The 9664-nt window shown below is 44.6% G+C and overlaps 2 non-coding genes across 2 annotated transcripts; one reads left to right on the top strand and one right to left on the bottom strand.

Annotated features, from left to right (window-relative positions):
- Positions 1 to 454: 454 nt before the first annotated feature.
- TRNAT-AGU (transfer RNA threonine (anticodon AGU)) lies at positions 455 to 528 on the top strand. Its single transcript has one exon. It is a non-coding gene; the product is annotated as a tRNA-Thr (tRNA).
- Positions 529 to 9327: 8799 nt separating this feature from the next.
- Positions 9328 to 9401, bottom strand: TRNAT-AGU (transfer RNA threonine (anticodon AGU)). Its single transcript has one exon. It is a non-coding gene; the product is annotated as a tRNA-Thr (tRNA).
- Positions 9402 to 9664: the final 263 nt, after the last annotated feature.

Here is a 9664-nt window from a genome sequence, read left to right as displayed (position 1 = left end):
GTCTTTACATGTACCATAAATTACTTCCAAACTTAGCTGCACCGCCAGCATCCTTCTTTGAATTTGTATTAACATAATTGTGCAAGTTTTCTTTTTATTCTGTTCCTCTCAGCGTCCACCTGCATTTCATGTGCTTAACGGTGGCAGCAAGCATTGCTATCTACGTTCTCTCCACCACTCGTGTCTGCAAGAAGCGAAACTGTCCATGACAAAGACGACGGCCAACGAAAGTCACAGCGTTCTCAAAATCGTGAACACTTGTAGACAATTACGGAAGGGACCGATCGCCATCATTCTGTCACGCTACAGGAACCGAGAGAGCGCATAGCGTCCTTGGGACCAGGTAACTCGGCAGGGTCCGGTGGCAGCGTGCAATGAACATTAATTAGGTGAGGAACGTCGAATGGTATCGGAGAGATGCTTGAGTAGAGCGGACCACGGCATCTGGCTGTACGGCGCCATGGCTTAGTTGGATAAAGCGCTTGTCTAGTAAACAGGAGATCGTGAATTCGAATCTCACCGGTGCCTTTACATCCCTTCTTCTTAACTCAGCTAGAGCGCACCTTCTTAACAGCAGTGCCGTGGGATCGGAATATATTTTTTCTGCATGTTTATTCGTCCTGGTTCATACCACGCGACAGTAGGCGTGGCAGGGAGTGAGTCGATGAGTTATGGTATGGTAAGGAACGGTACGGCATGATATGGCACGGTATCGTAGGTTTGGCATGGTATCGTGTGCTATGGTATTTGACGTTAACATATGGTGTGGTAGGGCATGGTTGGCACGGCATGATAAAGCACGGTACAATATGCCATAATGTTTTGGTACGGTATGTTCGATACCGTGCGGAATGGTACAGCATTATATGGCACTGCAAGGTGTGGCATGTTTGGTATGGTATGGTGTGTAATATTGTGTGGTAGGGCATAATATTACATGGTACAGTACAGTTTGTTTGGTATGGTGTAGTGTGGTATGGTATGGAATCGTATAGTATGTAAAGTATGGTAAGTTTTGGTATGTTACTGTAAGGTGTGGTATGATAGGGTAGGATATGGCAGGATGGTAAGGCACTGTACGGCATGCTATAGTATGGTATGTTTGGTATGCTATGGAATCGATGGTATGGCAGAACATGGTATGGCATGATACGGTACGGCATTGTATGGTATAGTATGGTACGGCATGGCGTGGTATAATGCAGGAACACCTAGTGTGGAGCTGTATGGCATGGTATGGCACGGCACAGTATGGTCTCTAATGGCATGGCGTGATATGGTAATATAGTACGGTACGTATGTTATGGCACGGCATGGTAGGGTACGTTAAGGTGTAGTATATTATGGTACAGTATCGCATTGCATGGTATGATAGTGCATGGTATAGTTTGGTAAGGTATGCTATTTCATGCCATAACATACCTTACAATACAATATCATGCTTATCATACAATACCAAATGGTACGGTATGGCATAATGTGGCAAGCTGCAGTATGAAATGACATGGTATGCTATGGAATGGTATGGTGTGGAATGTGAAGTTTAACGATCCAGAGCTGCACATAGGCCCCCTCAAATCTTGTAGGAATAAGAGTTTCTGTCGCTCTCGGCCGCGCTCAACTTCTGATTACTCCGAACTTTCCGAATAGCACGACTGCACCGTCGATATATAGCAGCCTCGGGTTCGATCCCGGCCGCGGTGGTCGCATTTGGATGGAGGCCAAATGCCACAGACCCGAGTACCGTGCGACGTTAGTGCACGTTAACCACCCCCTGGTGGTCGAAATTATCCGGAGAAGCGGTATCACGCCATCGCTATCTTTCCAGAGCGACCCAGTGTACTACTGATAATTTTCTCGATGAGGCGAACAGAAAGCGATACGGTCACAAGCCGAAGGCGATTAAAAAGGGCAAAGCATTAAAATATACAGATATTAAATTTTAGGTGCACCTAGAGCCCTACGGCGGTCGTATTTTCCAGAATTCAGCACCACATTGGCCAACCCGCCGAATCTATGCCTCCAGAGCAACTTGTTCAGCGTTATTCACTCCATTACCCGCCATAAAGAAGTGGATATTTGACATCGCGAATATTACCCTGCCCTGTTCCTTATTGAGTCTGTGAAACGAGCACTCACTTACTCCAAAGGTCGCTCCCGCATGTGTTGTGATTTATCGTTTGGGGTTGTGGCTATCGTAGTTCAGTCCTCCTGCAGCGCCGCACCTTACTCCGATGTGCGGTTTTCTCGTTGCGCTGTTTTTTTTTTGCCTGTGCTCTTCTGTCGACGTGCTGTTATTTCCCTGAGCCGCTTGGTCGCTGGGCCGTTTTTTACCTGTGCTGTTTTGTCGCTGAGCTGTTTTTTGTGCGGTGTTTTTACGCATGCAGTATTATCGCGTGCTTTTCTTTCATTGCGCCATATGATAAATATAAGGAAATACATTATTTAGTAATTTTCTTTCAGAGCTCTAAACCTACCGCAACACTGAAATATGATAAGAAATTTGCAGTCGGCGTAAATAAATAAATGTAGTGCCTATTTTTTTCTCTTTCCTTTTCTAGCATTCTTGCCGGGGGGGGGTCAAACTATTGGCAGTACTCTAAATCTGTTTTCAAAGGCTGCTTATGCGACCAGGCGAACACAAACTGAGAGGAATATTGTCGTCGTCAACCTCCCAACTGAGTGGCACTGATTACTAAACTTTTTAGCCGCAGGAGCAAGCGTACATGTTTGCATTGTGCCTGAAGTAGTTAATTTGGTCGAATTTTCGTAGTTTGCGTGTGTTTCGATATAATGCCTTCCACAATTAGTAACACAGTCTGTCTGTGTAACTACACAAGCAAACACGTTACCGTCGTCGCAAACCCCCCCCCCCCCCACCCCCCCCCGGTGTGACGCAAGTTGTAATGTCCATTACCGAAACGTTCCATTCGAGTCGCTAATATAGAATTATGGGAAGGTGGAGTCCATAAGATATGCACAATTATATGAACATCCACACGTTTTCTGTATGAATTTCATAACATTTCCATATAACTTCCATAAATGTACATATCATTGTATGGAGTTCGTAAGTTGCCGGACGCGATTTCTATAAAATCCACACTGGCTCTATACACTCCATATTGCCTCCGTATAATTCATATGGAAATACATGGGATTATGGGAATCACCTTATGAAAACCTTCATAGGGATGGCGCTTTGTCTACCGACTGAACAGAACGACTGGCGAAGCTGACATTTTCCATTTCACTTTCGACTACCAAAATAGAAGACGCGCCTACGCAACAACTTCGTTATGCAAAGAAGGAGGACCGCTCAAGCAGCACTGCCATGACCACTAGAGGAGCACTGTCAGGCATGTTAGAAGAGCACTATGAACGCCGATAGGGGAGTACTGACAATGCCAGTAGGAAAGCACTGTTGAGCCATTAGGGGAGCGTTCCAATGCACGTCTATGTTGTGGAAATATAGAACTTTCTACACATTCTAAACACACAGATCATAGACGAGCAAATCGAACAGTACGAGCAACACTCCTTCGGAAATTCCGCGTGACCACTTATCACTTTTCAGCCCAATTTTTCTTATATATTCATCGGCTTAATATTCGAATTATATTTTTAGTAAGAAGTACTTGCAACTGGGCTTGTTGGTGCGTATTCGTGAAAGACATGGGAGCGCAAAAATGGCAACACAGACGAGTAAGGGAAGCAGGACGCGCGCTGGCACTTTCAACAGGATTTATTCAAGGAAGAGCGTTTACATAGCCCCTGCCCTTATCCGTGCTCTTAATCGCAGTTGGCATACAATCACCTCTCACAGATGTGCATCAAGAAACAGCATTTCACTTTGGCGAAGAACAACTGACGTGTCACTGATGCAATAATCACCTCGCTTCTTGATATAGAAGGCTTCCACGAGCTGACGTTCTGTCTTATCTCGGCTTTTCAAGAGCACTTTGCATTCCGACAGTCAAGGCTTGCAAGCTATACGCTTCTCCTTCGAGCAGGCTTGGCAGTGGTCAGGCAGATGGGCACCTTTCTTGTTTAATGAATTCTTGTGTTCAAGCAGGCGCTCATTAAGACATCGACCGGTTTGTCCAACGTACACCTTGCCGCATGTAAGCGGGAACTCGCAAACCACACCTTTCTTCCAACCAGCATGTATAGTTCGGTGTCTGATGCCGCACTCTTGCACCTTTTTTCTCCCAATGCGAGAACACACTTCGGCGATTTTTCGAGGCGCTGAAAACACGGCGTCGACGTGGTATTTCAGCGCCTCGTAAACTCACCGGAATGTGTTATCTCATTGGGAGAAAAAACAGTGCAAGAGTGCGGCATCAGACACCGAACTCCACATCTTGGTTGCAAGAAAGGTGTGGCTTAGGAGTTCCCGCTTACATGCGGCAAGGTGTACGTTGGACAAACCGGACGGTGTCTTAATGAGCGCCTGCTTGAACACAAGGATTCATTAAACAAGAAAGGTGCCCATCTGCCAGACCACTGCCAAGCCTGCTCGAAGGAGAAGCGTATAGCCTGCAAGCCTCGACTATCGGAATGCAAAGTGCTCTTGAAAAGCCGAGATAAGACAAAACGTAAGCTCGTGGAAGCCTTCTATATCAAGAAGCGAGGTGATTATTGCATCAGTGACACGTCAGTTGTTCTTCGCCGCAGTGAAATGCCGTTTCTTGATGCACATCTGTGAGAGGTGATTGTTTGTCAGCGGCGATTAAGAGCATGGAAAAGAGCAGGGCCTATAAAAACGGTCTCCCCTTGAATAAATCCTGTTGAAAGTGCAGGCGCTCGTCCTGTTCCCTTACTCGTCCGTGTTGCCATTTTTGCGCTCTCATGTCGTTCACGAATATTTTTTGTAATTTTTTAATTGCTAAAAGCAAAATTACCCTTTATTGTTCAAGGCAGTAGGCAACATTACTGGTTGTTTCAAACCTGCTACATGTGTCAAGACCTGCTGCATGCTAGCCTCGTCTGTTTTGTTTTGTTTTTTCTCATTTCATGTTCCTCTCTGCGAAGAATCATGAGGCAGCGGTGGATTTCGTATAACCAATCTCCGGTCTCCAGCTTCGTCTGGTAAACGGGGACAGCATAACACAAGTCGATCAATTTTCACGGGACGCATTTCTACGCCCGAATCAGGATATCACAATTTATATCTGTTATACCAGCTTTGGTTCTGGGGAGTAAAGCTGAAAGCAGAAAATTTACGTGAAAATTTTGGTTTCTTGTATCAGATTTTGGTTTTGAAGTATTTCGCGTACGGTTGGCTAATTAAAAAAAGTGTTACGGTGCGCACTCAAGGTCATTTAGTGCTGTGAATGCGGAAGCAGCCATTGACATAAAGGCATATTATTTGAAAAAAGAATCAGACAACTCAGAGTACAAATAGTGACGCAACAAGAGGTTTATGTACTCAGTCGATCGCCTGCTTTGCATACATTGCTGTAAATAGCGCTGCACTTTCACAGTGAAATTAGAGGGCTGCCTTAAACATTTAAACTAATACAATCAAAAGCGGCGGAAAGCAAACAAATTGTACATCAAGTGCTCACCCAATCAGGAAGTGTGAGAAGGTACAGATTATTTAGCAAATAAGAGTAGTGAGCTTTTATTCATAGGAAACATTCAAGCGAGCACGTGCTTCGAGAGATCACCGCCACCGAAGAATTTAAAAATTTAATGAAACAACTGGTCTCATTAAACACTATATGTCTCTAACATACAAATAGAAGTAGAAACGGACTATCGAGATTCCGCAAAGTGAGCAGACCATGACACGTGGCATGATCTAAGTACGATAATAAGGCAAAGTAAAAAGTCAATATCACAAAGAAACATATACAAAACGGGATTTTACCAAAACCCTTTTCAGTCGCAGTTTTCAGCGCTCTGGAACATGTAAGTAGTGCAAACGTTCAGTGCAGTGCTCAATTTGTGAGAGATTGGGCTATACATTCCTTCAAAGCGTTCCCTAACAGTTAAAGCGATAAACAGCATGTTCACACTTTGAATCGCCGAAATTTCATGTCACTAAAGACTTGTGCGTCATAATTTATGCATTTAATAACTGCCAAAAGCATGTTGGCTGTGTCGTTGCTTGAATACGAACACAAATAAATTCGAGTCACGCATTATTTGCCTCTGTGCAGAATACACAACGTAAACACAGTTATATTGCAGCTGCCAGAAATTGAACAAAATTCACAACAGAACATGTGCGTTTTCCTAAAAAGCTATCATCCGAAACTCATATCTGACACCCCCCATATGCAGCTACTCGTTATCAGCAACCTTTGTGGCTGCTATAGGTCTTCACTGACAACGCCCATATCATAAATGTCGAACATTGAGAAAAATTTTGAAAACTGGAAAATTGTAGATACTGTCCTAGAAATATTTGAAGCTAGGTGATGGCCCATTCTACTGATATGTAGCAAAATTTTTCTTTTAAAGTATTTCCATCGATAGCACCAAACAGTTAAGACCGCCATAGAAAACCAATGAGGAACTCGGAACTCTTTTGATGATAACAAAAGTGTTAATAGAACAAAAATTGCAGAGTACACTTAAGCTCCGCCTTAAGGGTATAACACGATAGCGTAGCGGGTTAGGGCTTTCCATTCTGAGCAGTCTGACACCTAGGAACGCATTCTCATTTTTAAATTGCTTCAATTAATTAGTTTATCAATTACACAGCCTATATTTTCATAATTAGCATGATCAAGCATAGGCTCTTCCTTCTGATAATTTTTACACTTTTGAACCCCTTTTTTTCTTTTTCATTTTTTTACCTAATCAGTTAACTAACATTATTAAATTAACTCGTCACCGCCTATCACACACCTATCAATCATTAATCACTAGAGCCACAAATTACCGTTAGGATTATTTTTTACGCAGCCCCCGATTATTTCCGACAAGCTGTGCCGACTACTAACTACTACGCCGACGGCTTTCAGACCGAACGAGCTGTATACGCTATCGCGTAAAAAAATGCAAGACTACCATCGGGTGATCGGCGCATATACTGATGGTCAAAGTGAAATCTTACATTGTGTGAAAAAAAGGGCGTTCACAAAAGGTTTTCCCGCTCAAAAATGATTTTGTCCAGAATTGCTGGGTACGTACCGAAGGGCGTGTGACACCGCACCGTCCCTATGCGATGCCAATTGAGAAGTTTTAAATTTGACACCTTCCTAAAGAACACCAGTTCAACGCGGGATGTGCGCTTTTCACCCCGAACGACGTCGCGTTTCCGGTGGGCAGCACCGTCATTACCTACGACTTCCACCATGGCTGCAACTGTGCCTAGTGCGGTAACCGATGAATACTTAGCACCAGGACAGAGTAACCAAGCACTTGAAATTAACATTTATAATAGGCGATCAGCCACACACAACGAAGTGATGAAGCCACGAGATGCCGACAGCAACACAGGCCGGTCAAGGCTGGCAGCATGTTGGCTGGCAGTTAGCGATAAGCAAGCAGAAGAGTCATGGTGCATAGCACAAGAGCCGCTTCCCGCTGATGCTAGCGAGCATTTTTTTTTATCACATACTGGTTGTACTTTCCATCAAAATGTACGAAACTAAACCATTTCTAAAACCACTAACTAGAATGGTGTTTCAAATGACTATGAACCAGAAAATAAAACCAATTACTTTTTTCTTGCTCGTACTTGTTTCACTAACCTCATTTTGGCGCTTGAGTTCCACTGATTCAACTGATGTCGCTGACGCTTGGTTCTAGACCGCGATCCAGCACCGCCTTCGCGACCCAGATCAATTGACCTAGTCCTGAATCTTTCACAGGGGCACTGCTAAACCTTTAGCGCAAACGTCGTCTGCTAAAAAAAAAGCGGTTTAGATTCCTCTCAGCAATGCTGCACCCCATTTCTAGTTTTGTCTCTTCATCCAGTTGCATAGAATCATGATTTCTGTTGTGCACAAAAACATATTGGAGAAGTATGCACACAGCAGAATCTGTGCTCAAAATAACAATATCTGAAATAGCCTTACTCTCGAATAGTGTCGAGTGCGCTTCTGTATACGTGAATCACTTTAAATAGCTGCACACTATACAAATCTCACTGGCGCTTTTCCACGAGCCTTGTGATCCATTTCACAATTTCTGTTGGAATTTATGTAAATAACAGGCAAACACTAGATTTCCAGATATATGTCTTCTAAAATCTGCTCACAACGTGAGTCCTATATTTTGAACTTGGAATCCAGATCACAGCTGGACTGCTTTAATTTGCATCCTAGTCTGTTTAGTGCGCTCCGCAATTCTGCAGTGCACTCCAAGAATACCTTGCACAACGGGACATACAACGATAACTTTGTTTTAAAGGCAAATTCATCCATCTTTGCGCAAAAGAATGGAATATTCCGCTAAGACAACTCGCCGTCTCACAAAAAGACCGTTGCAAATGGAAAACTGCGTGACTTGGACTTCTAGCTGCTAATTTACGCACAGTGTTTTGACTAAGCACGGGCGAATTTACACAAGCTTGAGTCCATAGCATCCGCACCGAGATGAATGTATGTTGTGACGCATTGGAGCGAAAGCTCCACTCTCCGAGCTGCAGCTTTCAAGGTCAACAAGGTTTCACTTTGACCTTGGGCCAGGCTTCCCACGTCCGACGTCATACCACGTGACTGGCCACAGCTGGAGCCGACCTCCGCATGCGCCGCTCGCCGAGCCACTGCGCCGCGCCTTCGCCATACCACGTGACATGACCACGTGATTAGCCGTATATCACGCGCGCCTCGCCGCGCTCGCTTCAGTGGGAGCCGTTGGGGTCCCGACACCACGGAGCGATGGAGCCGGGTCCTTCGCTCGTCTCTTTCGGTACAACTCAGTTAAACCCCAACCATTTTTGTGGAGCGCAATTCAATTGTAGCCCTCGTTGTTGGTTCTTCTAAAGGCTTGAATGAAGTTTTGTACCCCTTTACAACTGGCATGCTCGTGTAGGTTGGATTTACAAGTTCCGAGAATGTCGCATTTCTGCTGTTTAAATGTTTATAATTGCGAGGGAAACGTATTCCAAAGCTTAGTGCTAACATTAAATAAAATTTGAAAAGAAAGGAAATTAAGAACATTCAGTTAACCGTTAAGCAAAACGATAACTTGACATTGTTGTAATGTTTTGAAGCTACCTGGCAGGTGCCAGAAAGAGGGAGAGGGGTGGAAAACCTTCGTATTTTTGTCATAAAAGTATTGGCCTTTAGGACTCCTAGTCTCGAATTATATACACTCATGCCTGTATGTCTCAACAGTGAGGAAAAGCAAAAAAGAAAGCTGTCCAGGCACCGGTGAGATTCGAACTCACGATCTCCTGTTTACTAGACAGGCGCTTTAACCAACTAAGCCACGGCGCCGACGAGACCCCGCACTAAGCTCATCTTAAGTGAGCTCCGACGAATGCAATAGCATATTTTACGGATATAGTTATTGTTCAGTGCACGTTGCCTCCACGCCTTGTCCGCTTGCTCATCGCCAAGGTGAGCACGCGCGGAGTGCGTGCCTAGCTTCCCAGAAGAACAGCCGTCGCGACCGGTTGCCTGTCTCGTCCGGGGCCGTCGTTTCACTGGCGAAAGCGGAAGCCCGAAGCAACGGAGGCGCTCGTAAGCCTTGCGTATAT

This window comes from Amblyomma americanum, chromosome 5 (assembly GCF_052857255.1).
Source record: "Amblyomma americanum isolate KBUSLIRL-KWMA chromosome 5, ASM5285725v1, whole genome shotgun sequence".
Lineage (NCBI taxonomy): Eukaryota > Metazoa > Arthropoda > Arachnida > Ixodida > Ixodidae > Amblyomma > Amblyomma americanum.
This window is presented reverse-complemented; position numbering and strand designations above follow the sequence as displayed.